The following is a 7,482-nucleotide window of genomic DNA, read 5'->3' on the forward strand; positions in this document are numbered from 1 at the left end:
GGGACAATGTGGGACATGTTACCAACACTAAAACATAACCTGAAACTGTTATATAATGTGTATCTATCTTAATAAACGCATTTGTATTGTGCCTTTCCCTTTCAGCTGATAAAAGTGATTTGTTCTTTAGTCCCCTTTCAGAAAACACCATTACATCACAATGTAACATCACGTCTTTATTTTACATGTCATTTAAATTCAACATCACTGAGCCCAAATGCAGCAGGCATCACGCAGATAACTATTTTTGAAACAGTTAATTCTGACCAAGTCCAACTAAAATCCAACAAAATAAACAATGAACAAATAAAATATAAAACAACATGAAATCATTGACAGACTTATATAGTAAGAATATATTAAACCAAAAACTCATATTTTTTTAGAAAGGATGTGAATTAAAACAACCACAGCAGACAACAAGTTGATACATTTTCTATTAAATAAATATCCGTTTGTATATAAACGAATTATCCATTTGTTTTCTGACAGGAAACTCATGGAACGAATCACCGGTCCACATTTTGATTGACAGCTGTCACTACTAGTGACCGTGGTTACTCCTTTCTTTTCAACTATTGGATAGGTTTTAAAAACGGCTGTTGCAATTGTACTTCTGACGAAGTGCTGTTAAATATAGGTGAAAAACTACGCCGCAATAATAATTTTTATTTATTTATTTATGTTTAAAGGCAAAATGACGCATGCACGTTTTTTTTAATATGATAATAATGATAAAAAAAAAAAACAATAGACTGATGAAAATGCGGGACATTTTCTCAATATGCGACGTGCGGGACATTTAAGGGGTGAAAATGCTGTGCGGTAGCCTACAATGCAAATTAAGCGGGACGGGTGGTCACCTTATAGCCTATATATGAATAATAATAAAATCAAAATAAAATAAAATCAATTTAAAGGAAAACTAATCCTCATGTCTCTTATAATAGCAATGCAAATTAACTTTTCCTTTCCGTATTCAGTCAATGTCGATGTGTGAAATTCAGACATAAGCTTGAGTAAAATCAAATTTAAGACCATGAACGCCCCCTTGCGTCCCACACACGTAAGTCATCAATTGCCATGTAGGATTCTTCTGTAAACAAGAGCTCAACAGGTGAGATTGAAATAAAAAGTTTATATTATTTCTGAGGACACTTTTATTTTTAATGTTCTTTTCTTATTTTATAAGTAGTTTGAAGTTTATTATTATTTTATTACAACATTTTTGGGAAAAGTATTTCTGAGGAGAGTTACATTTTATTCTTTTTTTTTTGCAGTTTGAAAGAGGATGCTCTAGTGTTTCATTTGTTTACGGTGTGTTATGACGTTGTACAATGATTGACTAAATGAATGAGAATTTATTTGTGCGAGGTAACCCATTTGATCCCCCAATTTTCCCAGCTAAGTGATCACAAGAGAATTAGATTTATTGCATATGAAATAAACTTTTAAATTTGAGTAACTATAGTAACAAGTTGTAATTGACCACTGCCATTGATTATTAATTATTATTGAAACATTACTAACAATGTCATGTCGGAAATATTCCAGCCTCAGGCCGCTCCAGATCCTGGAGAACTGCACAGATTCTTCTCCGGGCATCATGTCATCATCAGCTTTGTCCCTCTCTGAGGTCAATGTCGAGCGGTGGTTCTGTAGAGAGTCGTTGAGTCTGAGCAGCAGAGGCTCGTACAGCGTCGAATGGAGGTGGAGTGGCGATGGATCGGAGAGCCGAAACCAACAGGACAGTTGCAGCAACTGCGGTTTGTCCAGGAAGGGTGGCTGTGCCCTCCGCTGCCCAGGCAAGTTCCTGTCGAGCTAGGCCCTTTGGCCCGTTGGCACTCTTTAATTCTGAAATCGTTATTACGTGTCTGCTCTCATTGATGTTGTGGGATTTCTCGCTGAAAATCAGTTACCTTTCATACCCCTTTTCCACCAACAAGAACCAGGTGCTGGTTCGGAGCTAGAGCTAGTGCCGGTTCGGAGTTGGTTCGACTGACGAGCCTCCAAAGAACCGGTTTGCTTTTCCACAGGCTAAAAGAGCCAACGCAGAGCCAGGTCTTACGTCACAGCTACGTCTCATCTTTCTCAGCAACGTTAGCGCGGCGGCGCCAAACACAAACACATCATCAACAATGGCGCACGTTGCTTTGCTATTGATGTTCATGGCTTTGCGGACCTACATCGGCATCCTAACACGGGGGATCCAACGTGTTCCCGCGGCTCGCCATTATTTGTACAGACGGAGATTACAAGCGAGAGTAACGGCATGTACATAACATTTATTTTTAACAATAAGATGCCGACTTTAGCCTTAGATTTATATTTTAGATCGCGTCCATCGTGTTTAGCTGCTGTTAGCTCGATTAGCTGCTATTTGAAAATGGCGGTCACAAGTTTTTCTTCAGTCTTGTTGGCCACGGTAACCCCGCCCCCAGCCTCTGACGCAAGCGGTTCCTTCTTGGCTCCGTTCTAGACCCTGCAATGATTTGGTGCTACTTAAGAACCAGTTTTACTGGTTCGGAGCTGGTGCTTTGGCAGTGGAAAAACAAAGAACCGATTTGAAACTAGGCTCTGGCTCCGAACCAGCACCAGCTCTGCCTTGGTGGAAAAGGGGTATCAGAGGGAGCCTGCGATGCTTTTAATGACATGGCAGAGGATGGTAGTGGTCTTTTTTAAGAAAGACCCTACATTGTCTGAAATAATGAAACATATCCCCCGTAATGCAAGCTCCACAAGGACAATGCAAAATGAACTGATAGCCATTATGAGTAACGTTGTGACTAATGCCATTGTACAAGTAGATGATTCGTGGTATAAACTATTTAAGTGGATGGAACACGGGACACCACTGGATGTGAGAACATATCCATAGTTATTCACTTCGTGTCTGTATTAAATGAAACAACAGAACGACAATAGCTACAGTGGATGCCGGTGATGCCAACACGTTGACAAGCAAAATTGTGGAAGAACTGGCAAAAGCAAGACTGAACACTTCAAAAAAAAGTCAGGTGTATGATGGAGCTTCGGTTATGGTTGGAAAGAATGGCGGCGTGCAGAAACTACTCCAAGAAAAAGTTGGCCGAGAAATCCCATAATGTTCATTGCATGAACCACCAGCTTCCCCTGGTGGTTGTGAACACTTTGACAGCAGAGAGAGCAGTCAGAGATTTTTTTGATGTTTCACCCTGCGATCATTACATCTTATAAGAAGATAGTTTCTTTGCTTTCGGAGGTCAACGCAGAGCGGACATATGGTGCTGAGGTGAGGATGGAGGACATTGGGCTTTTGAGGGAAATTTCTCAGCCTGCGTTTGTTTATCGCACACTTTGTAAAGAAGGTGTTGGTGTTGCTGGATGGCCCTAACAAGCTTTGCAGAGTGAGGACATGGACCTGTTGACTGGGTTGGAACTGGTCGTTAGTGCTGCTCCTGAGTGTGTGAGTAAACACTATTACATTTTTACTGCAATCTAGTATGTATTGTTATTATTATTGTTGTGTTGTGGGTGGAAATGAGGAGATTTTGTGACCCATGTTTATGATATGTTGAGGCATAAAGCAAATGGTTTTGGTGTAGTTTTAGGTTGGACTTGTATGCTATTTATTGATTGTGCCTGTTACTCAAGAAAGCCACTAGATGGCACTGTTGTTGAGTGTTATGTGACGAACACTGCAGCGAGTAATGGCAGATTCAAACGTTTTTGTGCCTCACTCTTTTTCCAGCTGTGTGAGAAATGGCCAACCAGCTGCTTACAAAGTCCTGTTGCCCGTTTTACCCTTGCATCATCCTTCAAAGCATTTTCTGAAAAAAAAGCAGGTAGCCTAATTAAGTTATACAAACAATTTGTCTCAAATTGATTATATTCAAACAATAACATCTAAAAGACAAAGGGAACTTAAAGATAATGATAACACTACAATAAGCATTATTGTTAACATTAATTAACAACGTTAGTTAACATCAACTAATAATGAACTGCACTTTAACAGCATTTATACATTTTTGTTAATAATGTTCATTTCAACATTTACTAATACATTCATTTAAATAAAAATAAAAAAAACATTAGTTAATGCACTGTGAACTAACATGAACAAACAACGAAGAGCTGTATTTTTATTAACTAACGTTAACAATGATTAACAAATACAGTAACAAATGTATAGCCTTATGGTTAGTTCATGTTAGTTAATACATTACACAATGTTAACAAATGAGACCTTAGTGTAAAATGTTACTACATTACATTACTACCGTACTTACTAGGGCTGTCACAATGTTAGATTTTTCACACCACGGTTATTGTGGCCAAAATAATTCATGATATCGCTATATTGCGATATCTATAGAAACCTTGGGGGGAAAAAAGTTATCAGTCAAAATAATTTTTTACTTTGTTTATTTAGTTTTTCTTTTTTACCCAACAAACATAATGATACTGATAAAAACAAGGCAAGTGCATTTTTACTTCTTGTGTTCTCAATCTATGGCACATTTTTGTGAAGGAAGACAAGCATGTTAAGTTTATCTGGTTTCAAACTGGAGCGAAACACTGTCTAAATGTTTCCTGAAGAACTGAAAACCTCAAACCTATTGTTGCGCCGGCACCAATAAAGTCATGCAGATTTGAACAAAAAAATCAAGTGCAAATACAAATACAAAAAAAAGACGAGTAAAGAAACTTAATAATAGGCGTACTTAATAATTACCCTTTAATTAAATATATGAACACACAAACCAGCTGTTAACAGGTTAATGTCACAATTCCCATTCCATGACTAGTCAAAATAATCACAATTTACTCTCTGTAAAATGGTGTAATCCACAGGGAGATGGACACGGAGATGGGTAAAAGAGTTGGTGGCTACACATTCTGCAGATCGGTCTGTCTAAGATGCTGTTTTCTTTGAAGCCGAAGAACTCCCATACTGGCGAGCTTACTTTTTTCGGGTGTGGACAGAGCGTTTCACTCATGGTTCGTGGTTTCATGGTTTCACGACATGGTTCTTCTCAGAGTAGCTGCGCGGGCACACACTGCGTTGTCTTCTTGTTTGATAGATGTCAGCGGGTGCAATACTGCCACCTGAAGGTCAACCAGCTATTGGCGCTGGAGTATTTACGTGTCATGTTATCATGCTGACTGCAATTGCATGAAGGGCATGTTTTGAAGTGCTCGAAACACCAGAATAAGGTCCCAAGAGGGTATGGAGGGAGGTTGAGGAGGATTTAACTGTAGGAACCTGATAACCAGGTCATGCTCATGGAGTTTCCAGAGTTCTGGGCGCGGGTGCCCCGTCTCTGAGAAAGAAGGTCCTTGCGCCAAGGAATGTGCCAGGGAGGGGCTGTCGCAAGGAGCATGAGTTCTGGGAACCAGCTCTGGTTGGGCCAGTTGGGCGCAACTAGCAAGATCTGCTCCTCATCCTCCCTGACTTTGCACAGTGTCTGTGCAAGTAGGCTCACTCGGGAAAAGGCATTTTTGCGAAGACCCAGCTGTGTGCCAGTGCATCTGTGCTTAGAGTTACCTCGGTCAGGGAGTAAAACAACTGGCAGTGTGTGGTTTCTGAATAGGAATAGAGGTCAACCTGTGCGGCTCCGAAACGACGCCAGATCAGCTGGACCACATGGGGGTGGAGTCGACACACTCTAGGGAGCGCAGCTCGTGATAGCTCGTCGGCCACATGGTTAAGCAGCCCTGGGACATAAATGGCCTGAAGCGACCTCAGATGCTTCTGACTTCAGATGAAGGAGATGGCGGGCGACATGTGACAGGAGTGTGGACCACCTCCGTGCGGACAAGCACATCTTTTCCTTTTAGTGGCCTCTTTAGATGGCTCAGAGCAAGACGTACTGCAAGCAACTTGAGTCAGTTGATGTGCCAATGCAGGTGGGGACCCCTCCAAACCCCCAGGCATCCGTGTAAACCACAGCATCCCTTACCGCAACCATAGCCAAAATCGTCATCTACGAAGAAGTCTCGCTCAAAGGATACGGCTGGTACAATGCCTCGAGACGGCCCAGCACGTACCTGTGGCAGCTCCACTGGCTGTGGAATGCACAAGGAGTGAGGGTTCCTAGGAGGCTGGTTCCCCGAAGGAAGCATTCTCACTGTAATCCTCAAATCACCCGCGCTACTGCCTGAAGTAACCCTGTGTGGAGGATCCTGTCAAAACTAATCCTGTCTCACTAATACAATGCAAATCTGACGATTTTAGGTCAATATTTTGGCTGTAATCAGTGATGCCTTCTGTCGATTGGGTATAGCAATATGGCCGATCGAACACTTCTGGTGGCTTCACCGCCTGCCGGCAGCCTTATAATTGAGAGATACCAGGGTCTGTGGCTCTACCATTGGAAAAAACGTAACAGCCAACTTGGATAATCTGTGCCTTGATAACCAATCACATTACAGCCTTGATGTCATTGAATTTCTTTCAGAGTTGTGTAACTGTCAATCACTGTTTACAGATACCATAGAACCAGATGAGAAGTGCCATAAATCGAATTCTACCTGTTGTAAAATTGTCCGTGACTTCTCTTAGAAAACAGCAATTTTTGGGTGTAAACTCTAACAATCAATCAATCAATCCAAGACTAATGCTTAATGGCAAACATGTTGAAGAATATCCGATAGGCTGTCGATTCATGAAATGATGAGCTCTTTTCCCACAAAAGCAGTTTATTCAAAAACCTCCGCACGTAATAACATAGGGGCTGTGTACACCTGGCCACTTCATGCATTTTCTGTGATTGGATAGCTATGCGATCGTGAAAAGACCAGGTGTAAATGCCCTCCAAAACGCATTCGAGACGGATTTGAATCCGATCACTCAAACCACTTCAGGAGGTGGTCTGGGACACATTCCAGATGAAACTGGATGAAGTGTAAATGCATCTGGTTGTTAAAACCACATATGTAAATTTTACTCTCCCCAAAAATGAAAAAAAAATAAACGTGCAAGAGCGTGTTATAGGCTATACGTCATGTTTTTTTTTAGCGTATTGACTATGGACTAAGAAATCATGATTTGTTCGTTATAGCAAATAATGCACATTCCTTTTGAAATCCAAAGCTTTTTAGCCTCTGAACTCATGAATGCAAATTATGCGTTAGGTTCCAGCCAGTCTACACTAGATGGTCTTCGTGACAACTTTTATGGCACCTTGAGTGTTAACAGACAACACGACACAGGATCTTCTCCTGGCTTTGCGAGCTTCAAAAGAATTCCAATGTATATATGAAGTGTGCGTATTTTTCTTGTACCTGTCTCTTCTTCAGGTACTGGTGGAAGGGAGAGACAGAGAGATATTAGGGCAAATGAAGAGAAGGAAAAGGGAAGTGAGGATACCGTTCAAGAGAAAGCCTTTAATTATTTTGCACGGCCCCAGCCTAAGGATTTAGACCAATAAATGTAATTTAGGAAAAAATAGGGTTGTCCGTGTTTCTAAATTTTATTTGGGTGCATAGGATGGCCTG

Source organism: Rutilus rutilus, assembly GCF_951802725.1.
Source record: "Rutilus rutilus genome assembly, chromosome: 18".
In the NCBI taxonomy this organism is placed as follows: Eukaryota; Metazoa; Chordata; class Actinopteri; order Cypriniformes; family Leuciscidae; genus Rutilus; species Rutilus rutilus.